The sequence below is a fragment of the Phalaenopsis equestris genome, unplaced genomic scaffold, assembly GCF_001263595.1.
Source record: "Phalaenopsis equestris unplaced genomic scaffold, ASM126359v1 Scaffold000258, whole genome shotgun sequence".
Lineage (NCBI taxonomy): Eukaryota > Viridiplantae > Streptophyta > Magnoliopsida > Asparagales > Orchidaceae > Phalaenopsis > Phalaenopsis equestris.
In genome coordinates, this window is record NW_018164700.1 from 894,117 (window position 1) to 907,509 (window position 13,393).

The 13,393-nt window shown below is 35.1% G+C and overlaps 1 long non-coding RNA gene across 3 annotated transcripts in view; it reads right to left on the bottom strand.

Annotated features, from left to right (window-relative positions):
* Positions 1-9,698, bottom strand: part of LOC110024499 — a 23,594-nt gene extending 13,896 nt beyond the window's left edge. For all 3 annotated transcript variants that reach the window (XR_002294013.1, XR_002294011.1, XR_002294012.1), the window contains exon 1: positions 9,278-9,698. This is a non-coding gene — a long non-coding RNA (uncharacterized LOC110024499). The remainder of the gene's footprint in view (positions 1-9,277) is intronic.
* Positions 9,699-13,393: the final 3,695 nt, after the last annotated feature.

Sequence of the window (13,393 nt, forward strand, 5' to 3'; positions counted from 1 at the left end):
AAGCTTAACGAACGAGCCGAACACGAGCTACTTAACGAGCCGAACACGAGCTGTTCGCGAACAACGAGCCAAATTGACAGCCCTAATTGCAAAGCTGTTTAACAATGCTGGCATACTCGAAAAGCTAAAAAAACATGGAAGAGCCTTTGGAACTCCCACTATTCTTGCTTCTACGGCATTGGAAGCTCTGACCTCGACACATAATTTTCAACTCTCGTACTGTTTTTTGTACCTTTACTTTTTAGTAATGCAAATGCTATATTCAAAAAAAAGAAAAAAAAAACTGCTCACCTTGGCTTGGAATCCTCTGCCCCTTTTTATCACCAACTCCTCGTCAATAATAATACCTTGGGGCAAAGGAAGTGCGCCCTCCTAGAGGCAAGTGACCTACTCGATGGCCTCAGTTACAGAAGACGGGCATCTGTAGGTAGAAGATCATTGTGAACTCGTCACTCAGCAGAGTGGGGTAACTTTTTATAATAATAATGTAAGGACAAGTGATTATTGGGGAGACTTTACGATGTAGGGAATGGGAAGGACTGTAGATATGTTCGGGATAATATGCAGCGGGAAATCCACCGACTTTGACAAAGACTCGCTAAATTTGAGGAAGGGACCCATGGAGAGATCACAATCAATAGTGATAATGAGAATCAAAGATGAGAGAGAAAAATTTGAAACCCTTCCATAGGTATGTTCTAGTGAAGAGGAGGATAAGGCATGACATGTTAGGATTCAGTATCAAAGGAGACCGAGACATGGATTGGATAACATGAAGACACGAAGTTGAAGGTAGACTTGTTGGATTTCGAGGGGATGATGAATCCAAATGACTTCATTGAGTGGTTGCAAACTGTTGAGATGATTTTTGAGTATAAGGAGATACCTGCTAATATGCGAGTTAAGCTTGCTGCCATTAAACAGAAAAAGTGTGACTTTTTGTGGTGAAAGAATTTGAAGAGAGCGAGGAAAAGAGAAGGTGGAAATAAGATCACTATTTGAGAGAAGATGAAGAAAGAGATGCAAAGGAAATATTTATTCCCATACTTCTGCTAGGACATCTTCTTGAGGCTACATCACTTACATCGGGGGGAGTTGTCAGTAGAGGAGTTCACAGCGGAGTTTGAGCAGCTTATGTTGAAATATGAGTTGAGGGAGCTAGAGGAAAACACCAAAGTTAGTTATTTCGGAGACTTGAAGTCACCCATTAGTCATGTCGTTCAATTGCAACCTTACAAATCAAGTGATGTTCAGGCACTGATCCTGAAGGTGGAAAAACAACAGAAGTGAATCAGAACCCCATCGTCAGTCAAACAGTCACCCATAATAGGAACCAGTAGGAGTACACCTGAGGAAGGTGCGAAAACTGTCTAGAAAGGTGATATAGCTGATCAAAGTGGAAAGAAGCCCGAGAGAAACAGTACACCCAACACAATGCCCATAAGGAAGTGTTTCAAAAATCATGGGTTTGGAAATATCACTTCAAGTTGTCCTACTACCAGAGTTATCGCTTTCACTGAGCAGAGAGCAGTAGAAGAAGTGCATAGTGTACTGGAGACAAAGATAGTGAGGATGTTAAGGAGTACCAACATATAGCTGATGAGGGTGCTTGTAGTTCGATGGGCCCTTCAGACTAAGGTTAAGAGAGAGAAGCAGTGGCTTGGCCACAACACCTTTATACTCGTTGCACTATGAAGAGAAATTTGTGCAGCATTATCATCGATGGAAGTAGTTGTGAGAATGTGATATTTACATAGATGATTGGCAAGTTAAGTCTCACACTCAGAGACATCATCAGTCATATCCACCGACTTTATTGACGAAGGAGAATAGGGTTAGCATTGACAGAGGATGGCTTCTAGGTTTTCTATTAAGAATTAGTTGCATGACCAGGTGTGGTGTGTTCATAGACACCTGACACATTTTATTGGGTAGACCGTGGTTGCTTGACCACAAGACTCGGCATTTTAGATTCAAGAGCACTTACTCGTTCATAAAGGATGTAAAACGCATAGTTCTCCTACCTTTTGCAGAGTTTGAGGTTATAGTTATCATAAGAGAGGTGTCAATGGAATCAATTTTGGTGATGCTAGAGAATAGTGAGACAGAAGAGCCGATATCAGATAGGGTAGAACAGAGAGAGTTTCAAGATATCCTGACCGACAACTTACCGCTAGAACTGCCACCGTTACAAGATGTTTAGCATGTCATCATTTCAAAGAAAAATTAGTCAAACCTGAGCTACTTTTGGAGGAATCTGTGAAGTATGCTTGGCACAAAGTTCCAATTCAATTCAACAATGTACCCAAAGATTGTTGGATGAATCAAGATCGTCACTCACAATTCGGAAAACATTCACAAATATTTTGTGAGACAGTGCATCCGACTGTGGGATCCAAGTGCATCTAGAGACGTAGTTAAATGCCCTCAATAATTGGGAGGCTACGACAGCTCCACCACCATCAGCGTAGGCAACCTGACGTCATATCATGAGGAGTCAGAAACTTCAACAGATGATGTCAAAGCTCCACCAACCCCAATAGACTGACGCGGGGGCTGAGAGGGACCTTGAAATGGTTCAGTTCGATTTGAGGGAAAGTCGGCCAGTTCTTTCTAAGCTTAGGGTTGCCGCCCAATTGAAGTGGGACTCACTTCTAATACTATTAGGTCTATTTTAAGTTTTTCTTTGATGTTTAAGTTTTTATTTTTTTTATTAATTTGACTTTATAGAGCCAACGGATCCCATTTTCCCTTTCAAGGGCTGCGCCCAAGGGATCTAAATGGTACTTTGGCTATATCTCATTCTAGAGAAAGTCTGGATCCCCTTCGATCCTTCCTCACTCTCTCCTACATTGATTCCCTTTACCCTCGCCACTTTCCAGCTTGCTGCCACCTTGTCAAATCCCTTCGCCGGCTATTAAACAGCCCCCTCAACACCGCCTACACCCTAGATCCAACTATAATTATAGTGTTGTGTTGTTGTTTTGTTGCAATTTCTGATTTTTCTGTTGTTTGTTGTAATTTCAAACTTGAATTCAGTAATAAAACTTATTTTCTCTCGGATGTTTGGTAAATTCCAACATCACTTTATGAAAGTTGCACAACAATAAGTACAATGGGAGCAGCAGTTAGCACAATGTTGCCAAGAGGGATAATTGGGGTCATTTGGTAGGAGGGAGGGCCGAGTTAAAGGGTGTCATTTATGAACATTACAGCAAGTTCTTTAGCCTTCATTTCTTCAAATCTTTGGAGGCCTCCACCTCCAAAACTTTAGCACATCAGGGTTGTCAAGAATGGAGACATTAGGCTTACCTAAAATTATGGCACTCGCAAAAACACTTAAAGAGTTGAATATGACCCAAAAAGGATTAGATACAAAAACTGTAGATTCTTATTGACAGCCACTGAGGATATACATAACATGACTAATAAAGCCAAGCCCTCGAGTCATGAAAAGGTAATGTACCCCCCTATGTCTAGAGTAAAGACGTTGGCCTACTCCTAAGTGAATGGGTAAGGCCTACTCTTCACAAACCATCTAGTCGCTAACTTCATGAAAACATACTTCGCTTTCTAGACCCCCACTTTATTTCTTCAAGCAACTCACCCGCACATTGTTAGAGGAGAATAGCTACAAAGGAATTCAATATAACATAGGTAGTGATGAGTCCATTGAAGTTTAAGATAACAAAGATTTCTCGATACAAAGGGATTCACAACCCTAACCTAAATTGATCCAAAAATAGCACAACTCTTCATTGTTGAGAGCATTTGAAAACTCACCAACCTTTAGAACTCGCATGGTGAAGTTTGTGTTATTAAATCAATAGCCCAAATATACCATTTTGACAAGTAGCGAAGAGCGTTAGAGGCCTTCATATACTCAACTTCCACAACGGCTCTGGAAGACTCCATCAACAAAGCTATCATGGAAAGAGCAGAAGCCCTCACAGTATCAAACAAGAGCAGGCAAGTGAAGAGAGAGAAAGAGAGTAATAAAAACTAATAAATGATGTAAATGCTTATAAGAGAGCCGAACAAATGTTTATGAAGAAAAGATGAGACAGCGAAGCAAACATTACAACCACCATTAACGCTCAAGTAAGTGAAGAGAGAAAGAGAAACAAAGAACAAATAAATGATCTAAATGATAGTAAAAGAGCCAAATAAATATTTATCAAAAAATGATAACAACGTCAAGCAAACATTACATCCACCATTAACGCTCAAACTTTACAATTCAAATCAAATCCTCTTTCCATCATTACAATAAAAAAACTTTATTTATATTTCCAAAGTGTCAAAGCTAGAGAGTCTAAATAAGGAGCACAATAACAAAAAAATAAACATTCAACTTACACACATAAATCATATACCACTTGCGAAAATGATTATCACATAAAATTAGAACAAAATAAACCCTTAATTAGAAACATACAAAGACGGCTCCACCCTTGCTTGACACCAAGAAAAAATTCAAAAATAGGCTCTAGCGATAAATAAAAGAAATAGTTGCACTCAAGTTGTCATAGAATAAACCCACCTTTAGCAAAAATTTGATGTGACTTGGATGACCCCAGAAACCTATCAGTGGCCGCAAGATCAGCTTGCAATTCTTGGACTTCTTATGAATTGAGTCAACAATTTCATCAAGAATCACAGTAAGACCAATCTTTTCCTTAAAAGGGTGAATTTCTTCTTTTCCTCAACACTAGCCTCACCCTTGGTGAGTTGGTTCTAGAGGGTATGCATATAAATTAATGTATAAGCAAAAGAAGACTTTAGCTCGACAATCTCAATCATCAAACCATCAATTTGGTTGACTAGAGCACAACCATAGAATCATAAGATGCTAAAGGTGCACAATCATGAGCTGCAAGAGTCTCAAGATTGTGTTCTTGTTCATAAGGACCACCAGGAGACCATTCTTAAAATGCAATCTCGCCAATTTTTTGAGTAAAGACACAACGAGATAAAGGATGGTGACCTCATGCAAGCTCGAGGCCACCAAAGGTAAGGTCCAGGACGACAATATCGGGGTTGGTGACGAGATGGTTTGTCAGGTCAATGACAATGAGGCCTGGGAGAGCAATATCGAGGATGGCAAAGATGTGGGGGTTGAACCTATAGGCCAAGGTTTGAGATGACAATATCAACGCTAAGGTAGCATGCGGTGAAGATTAAGCCACATTATATTAGTTTACTTGATTGAGAGGATTTTTAAACTTGTTACAAATGAACAATTATGGATTAAATTCAAACCAAACAATAAAAAATTAAAACTAAGCATTTCTTTCATTCTATACCCATAAAATTTGCAGCCAAATAATCCCCAAGTAATAAAATGACATTATTACTGCTAAGACAACTTGTCCCATAATTATACTTGACATTGGCATACTTTTTTGTTGATTTCAAATTCTCTGACTTTGTCGGCTCAAATTTGGTGATCTCCTGACAGAAGAAAAAGAAACCACTCAAAATAATGAAGGTTTTAAGTTAGTATACATATTTTAACCTTCTTTGTTAAGTGTTCAATTTGAGTATATGTGTCATCAGTTCATTATTGTATTCTAATATAAAGTAAATCACGATTTTTAATATGAGATTATGATTATATGTATTTCTAGCAAAAATTTATGCATTTGGAGTTAGGTTCAAGCTAGCTCAATATGCAATTGATCAGGCTAGATTTTTCTCCATAAAAAATTTAAGATGAGTTGCTCCAATACATCTAAACAACGACCCAGCTTTGACCTTCAAAGCAGCTAGCAGACTATGGTTTATACAGACTGTCAGCATAACTAGTTTTTTAACCAAGACTCCTTTATTGGTGTAAATTTCGTAAAGCACGCCAACAAATTCAGGTCGTGTGACATCAATAAAACATGGACTAAGGTGTTAAACATGCTATCATATCAATTGACTTGTATATAGGTATTATTTATCTATTTCTTAATTCAGTAAGACATTCATGTTCATGGTCGCTACATGAGAGTCCACAATTGTGTGTGTGGATGAGGAAAAATTATTACATGAGGATAAAAAAGGTGAGGAAAGTGTGGATTACATTGTATGTTTGGTTATATTATGTTACAACCCAGCTCGATGAAACTCGTCATATCGAGGCGAGTCACCTCGTGTCAAGATCATAACACATAAATTATTACTTAATTTCTATTGGAAGAAATCTGATTTACTTATTTTTTCTTCAAGTTTTACACATGTAGCCACTAATATCATCAAATGTTGTAAAATAAATATACCCAAAATTCATTTAGATTATCTCACTATAAAACAAAATGAAACATGTACAACAATCATGATTTAATATCTCGATCATCAAGAAAACTAAACGTCAACATTACTATCAAAAATAAATATCTAAGATACCGACATACTTAAAATCAAACTCGCACAAGTAATGCAAAAGTCTCTACTCAACTTGAGTCTTACCCTTCTTTGAAACAAGACATGTGAGTAAAATAAAGGTGAGCAGCAACAGCTCCGTAGGCTACTCAAAATCTACTGCAGTTTTCAATGTTTAAAAAAATATAAACATGCATTTGATGTAAATAAATCTGACATGTCAAAATATCATTTGCAATATCTATCACAATGCCAGTACAAAAAAATTGTAATTGTAGTAGACATACGCTAAATAACTGTATAAACAACATGATATCATAAGAGTCGTAAAATAACATGAAATCAAATTAAATTCAAATATTAATTTGAATTATTCTAAAATTTTCTCTCACCTCATTATTTCTCCTAAGTCCCTTATAACTCCACTTCCACTTATACCTCCACTTATTCACATTTGTTCAGGCATATCAAACACACAGATGGATAATTACATAGGTGTTAAATCCCTTATAACTTCACTTGATTGCACATAACATACATTCGCCCAATCATAACAATCTGCAACTCCTCTCATTTTTATCATTTTTGCACATATTGTGATACAAAAACATATAAATGCTAACAATTGGACATAACAAATATTACAACATGCGGTAAAAGTGATACATACCAGTAGACACCAGTAATAATGTACATATATCGCCAAGAAAAATTTACAAAACCACTTATATAAAATATTCAAAACAATATTTCAAACATTTCTATCAAGTTTAATGCACGTGTCATAATATACAAAATATTATACAACACAAAATACCAGATGAAAAATAAAAATTTTTAAGTCGATATGTTCAGCACTGTATAATCTACAGCATATAAAAATTTGTGCGGTGACAAATTTATAAATCTCTGTAGATCTAAATTTGTACAAAATTTCAACAAATAAATTACCAAAATTTTACAAAAAAACAACAAAATTGAAATATGAAGTGGGTTAACAGTAGCATACCTAGTTCCAAACAATTTTTCCAACTGGTCGGACGAACGAAATCAACTCTACGAACCCCAAATCCAATTTTCTCTCACTAAAATCCCCCTTTATCTCTCTAAAAACTCTCTATCTAAGGGAAAAATGTGACAGACAAACAAAAAAATGCCATGCTTTCTGTAGTGCTCTAGGATATTTATAAGGTAAAAAGTTTTTTTTAAAAGGACATAAATTTCATTATTGAAATTGTTATATTTAATAGATATAAATTTTATAGAAATATATTTATATCTTAAAATATTTGACTCCAAAAATTATGAAAAAATAGTTAATAAATAGAAAAACATGTCTAAAACACACTAGTGAAAATGATTTGTAAAACAGACACCATATGGTTCCAGAAAGCTCACTTGTATAAGGATGTATCAAATCCTTTAGGAACATAAATCTAACAAGAAACATTTTATTTTCTTACTTATCATGCCCATAAAAATGGTTTAAAATATACTTAATATATAATCATGTTTGTTCTATAATTTGACAAAGATATTTAATACATCGGACATTAAACAAAACTACTAAAAATTGACAACTAAATTAAACATCAAAAACTTCAATAACATAAAATAAACATGCAGGGCTTACCAGATTCCAAAATCAAGTCTCAACAGATACAATGATATATTGCAGTACCACATATTGGTTGTATTGATACAACCAATACAACCAAAATACAACGAAATTCGCATGTGCATACTCCACACCTAATAATTGCTCGAGAGAGAAAAAGAGAGAGAGAGAGGGAGAGTGTGTGAGTGTGAGTGTGCGTGTGTATTTGAATCCTTTGCCTGGTTGCTCGTTTAAACTATTAGATCATAGAACTCCAAAAACCACATACTAACTCAATACCACGAAAAAAAGCCCTTTAATTTTTTGCAAACTTGAGGAAATAAGCAAATTCAAATAATTAGTTCTACACAATCATTGGTACTATAAAGAATTCAAGCGTTGTTGGTTTGCTGCTCAGGGAATGAATAAGGAGTAAATACAAAAAAAATTGCAAATAAATTAACCCTATTTAGCTTGTATTAAAAATATGAAAAGAAATGTGAGCAATGTTATAAAATAGTTTACTCTCCATCAAGTTTTCTCCAAACCAAACAGTTAAATATCCTAAAATCTGTAAACTAACAACACATGCTAATATCTGCAAAAAACAAGTGACAAAAATAGCTATATACATAAAGTAAATAACAATTCTTTATTTTTTTATGCATTTTTATAAATTTTAACATTCATACACTGGCCGAATGATATCTAATATAGACACACCCACCAAAACATATGCCACTTCAAAAACTCAATGGTTCAGCCTTGAAGTGGTGATACATTTCAATCTTGAAATGGAGCTCAGAAGCACAGTCATCGAGCGAAAAAACCATTTGTGGATTTAAGTAACAAAGTTTAGCTAAGATAGAAAAGCTGCTGGCACCCCAATAGATATTACCCTTCTTTTCCTTGAATTCACTAGAAACTTTAATCAAGACATAAGTAGACTCGATAATGTTGAACAAGATACAAGAACTTCAAACCTGAGCAAGAGACTACCAAGAGAAATCAAAATATTGTTCAGGGCAACTTTGTCACTAAGAGAAGCCAAGCCGGGGAGATAACTCTAACAAAGTTTTAAAAAGAAACAACAAAATTCCAAGTGAGTCTGTCAGCAGAAACATGCTATAAAGCAATAAGGACGACAACCTAACATCAATCTGAACCTATTTCTAAGGAGTTATGGATTGCCGGAAAAAAGATATAGTTATAAGAAAAGAAAATCTAAACCAAGGAGCCCTTATGAATGAAGGCCCAAAAAAAGATGCAAAAAGTTAAATAAACAAACATCTGTTCAGGATCAGCACATACCTGCGTAAGGCTCTAGCAGGTCGATGCTTCTCTCGTGATACAAGAGAGTGAGGGACTGGAAGATTCTGCAGCCAATGTCCTCTTTATCCAACTCTTATGTATAAGAGAGCCCCTTTCCAGCAAAAATCAAAACAGACTCCAAACAGAGGTCGCTTACGTTGCAACCAGAAGAAAAGGAAATTGGCAATGGAATTTCGAGAGTTTGGAATAAAATCACGAAGGTCCGCGGTAGAAGGAAGGATGAGGGACTTCCCTATCCTTTGCCACACGTATTGCCTTTGCGATGACATCCAATGCCACTTTGCCATACATCCTGAGAAAAGGCATGGCGAGATCGCTCCGGTGAGGGTTCCAAAATTAAAAACTTTCAGATGGTTGGCGCATCTTCTTTTATTTGCAGACCTGAGAGAGTCTCAAGGGCTCGGATTCGGACAACATTTCTGACGTAGGTTATGAAAATTGGGCTGAAGATAAAAAGAAAAATTATTTCATACGGATTGGACACCTCGCGCAAGTGTCCTATCCGAATCGTAAATCGCATGATCTACGGTCCCGATGTATTTCGTTGAGCCCCACCTAAAATTTATAAAAAAACGAAAATAATCCTGACCGTAGATCACCGTGATCTACGATCAGGATCAGACACCACCCGTACGCAATAATTTCTCGAAGATAAATCGTAAAAGAGAGAGTTTTAGGGTTTGTTCACAACACCAAGAGCTGTTTGTGGAAATAGTTTTGATTTTTTGAAGAAAATTCGTTATTGAGAAAATCACAGTGATTATTATATATTATCTAAAAAAAAAATAGGCTTTATCTTTCTAGCAACCACAAGTATAAAATGCAAACTTTCAATTCGAGCATTTTTAGAACTAAGTAAAAAACAGTTCTGTCGGGCACAAAAAACGGATTAAAATGAAAATTCAACCAAATAACCTAATAAATTATAAATTTATTTTAATTTGGTGTAGATAATATAATTTAATTTTTTATTATAAAATATAAAATAAATACTTAATATTTAAACAATTAACATCCTAATAATTTTAGCATGTATTTTAAACTTTAGTAACAATTAATTTTTAAAAAATATAATTGAAATATAAGAATAAGATCATAATAATTTAAAATAATAATAATAATAAATGAAAACTAAATATTGAAAAAATATAAATTGTAGACAAATCTCATAAATGACCTTAAAAAGCTTTCTATCAAAGCAGAAGAAAATTTAGAAGGAACGGACAATCTGTTTCAAATTGTCGACGAACTGCGAGCGATTATGTCGCTGACGAGAAACATGTTCGAACTCTTAAGTTAAGAAAGGTTTTTTCGGTGGGACCGGAGGTTTGAGCGGGTCAACTCCGATTCACTACAAATCTGGTTTTTATTCCCATCCGGACCAATGTCATGTTTGATTCCCAGTTAGACCATTTTGACCGATCAGTTGGACTGGTTCTATCTTCAAAATAGTGCATATTATGCATTCAAATCAATACTCAAAAATTCACTTTTTTTTTAAATATAGACTGTTATATCCTTATGTTTTCGATATATCTTGGATGATGTATACTCAAAAATTAAAATTTAGATGTTTGTTAGGTAAATACCCTAATATTTTTTGTGAGATTTACATACATGTCACTCCATTTCTATGTATTTATATATCCAACACTTATATTTCAATTTTTACATATATATCACAATCGGCACAGAAGCAGTATATGGCTTCGTTTGGAGCAGTGTGACCGTTCAACAAATTTCTTTTAAAAGTCGTGTTCGTCGAACTGAAGGAGGCCAGCTACGATCTAAAATTACAAAAAATTTGTTGTTCTTACGAAAAACTTCATAAGACATTCGTCTCCCTCTCTTTACCATACAAAATTTTTTGGAGGCTTCAACATTCACTCCAACACAACGAAACTTAACCACCTTCTCAAATGATGCCAATATTCATGGTGATCAATTGCCTCATCTATAATGACCTGGTGGCTGGGCATTTTAGTATGCACTGGAAAGTATCGTGTTTGAAAATCACCGACTAAAAAATAAAAAAATAATAATTAAAATAATATAAAAAGGTCTAACTATGTTTCCCACTTATGGAGGGCATTGAAAGAGATTAGTACCACAATTTGAAGATCCCTTTCATATATAGTTGGAAATGAGAAAAAAAAAACCCCTTGCTCTGACTCATAAAATGGTAAATATATTTGTTGCAATACTATAACGAGGCATTTACATGCATACCCTACAATTATTCTTATAAATTTACATATCTAACCCCGAAACATTCATATTTACATTCATACTACTCAAATCTTAAACATCACATTGAAAATACCACTATCCTTACCTTTTAAAAATTAAATACACATTTTCATACATAAGTTGTGACACCAAAGTGTTATAAACATAAATTCAAATCTAGGCATTAGATGTGTAAATCCATTAGAATTTTGTGACACGTACGCAAATTTTGCTACTATTATTGGTACTAAAATGCTTGGCAAGTTGATAAAACTCTTTAGAAACATAAAAGATGTTCTATTCTTATCAAATGTAAAACATTTCATTTTCTCTTCCCTTCCTCATGCTAACTTGTATAAATGTGTATGGTTAAATAAATACAAACAAACTCACACCATAAAATGTCTATGTTTTAGGGTTTGCTAGAAGACAAATGTGATTACCATATATTTCTTAAAATGCTTTGTCTCTATGTACCTCATAAAAAATATTCTACCTATTGAATTTTTTTTACTTTCTTCTTAAGTTACTATCTTGTAAGTTATTTAGTGTAGTGGCTAGTGCCATAATAATATTATGCGAAAAATATTTGTTTGAGGGCAATTGATATTATTATATATTTATGTTCCATATTTGGAAAAAAAATTATATAATCTTTAATTTTATATGCATGGATCCTCCTACTTCAAAAACTTAGATTAAATGGCTTTGGAAAATGATTCTAATCAATTTGTCTTGGATTGGCCTGAATCCAAATTTGCTCTATAACAATTTCTTAACCAAGCCCTGCCTTTGCTAATTTTTTTTTTCTTAAAACGACGCATTCAATTATGGATATCATGCTCTAAGGTTGCAAACAAATATGGCTTTCAGGTGCTATTTTTTATTTCATAAGTCTATTCAAACACATTTATTGGGTTCTGATTTGTTCTTGAATCAAAACCAAAGAATAGTGTAAAATAGAGAGGAGAGAGAGGGAGAGAGAGGGTGATGCACGTTAATGAACATCAATTTTAGAGAAGTGTGTAACAATTTGTTCATAAAATGATCCCCTATTTATAGAAGAAAAAATGCATAAATATGTGAAGTTATATTTATAACTCTACTTTAGTGGAGATTATATATAAATTTATAGATATTTTACATACATGGGCTCAAAGCCTGACTGTTCTAGGACTCAATTAGTTGGACTAGATGTTGTGAAAAAAGGACGGCAATAAAACAAAAATTATAACAGAAATTTGCACAGAAACAACAGGCCAATAGATTTACTTGGTTCAATAAATTACCTACATCCACGGAGTTGCAGAGAATTTTATTACTCGAAAATTACATGTACCGATCGCCTCAACGATTACAATAATAACTCTATTATTCTTCTTCTCTTTTTCTCCTCTCATTTCCCTGATTTCACAATCTGCAAGCCACGTGAGCAGAAGAAACCTCAAGGGAGCAGCAAGCCGTGCGATCCCTATCTTTCTTCCTTCTCGTAAGCTTCACGCCGAAGACACGCCCACCGAGAGAGGAAATCGGGAAAAACCAATGTCGAAGAGGAGATTTGTGATTCCTTTTTTGCGCAAGCCTATCGCCAATGAACAGGAAACCCGAACCGCGACAACAGAAGGGGCGGGAGAGCAAACTAAGCAGGCAGCAATCCGGGCAGAAGAAAAACAGGCGATTCATGGAAGAATATGGAAGGATTTAAACAAGATTAACAATTGTGCAGTGGACCGGGCTCCACCTTCCTTTGACATTAGAGAGCCATTCATGGGTGCTGCCAGTTGGCTACGCTAGAATGGCCCGTTGATTGTTCTCGTTAAATAAAGAGAGTCAGTATGTTATGCTTGATGTTGTTGGTTGGCTAAA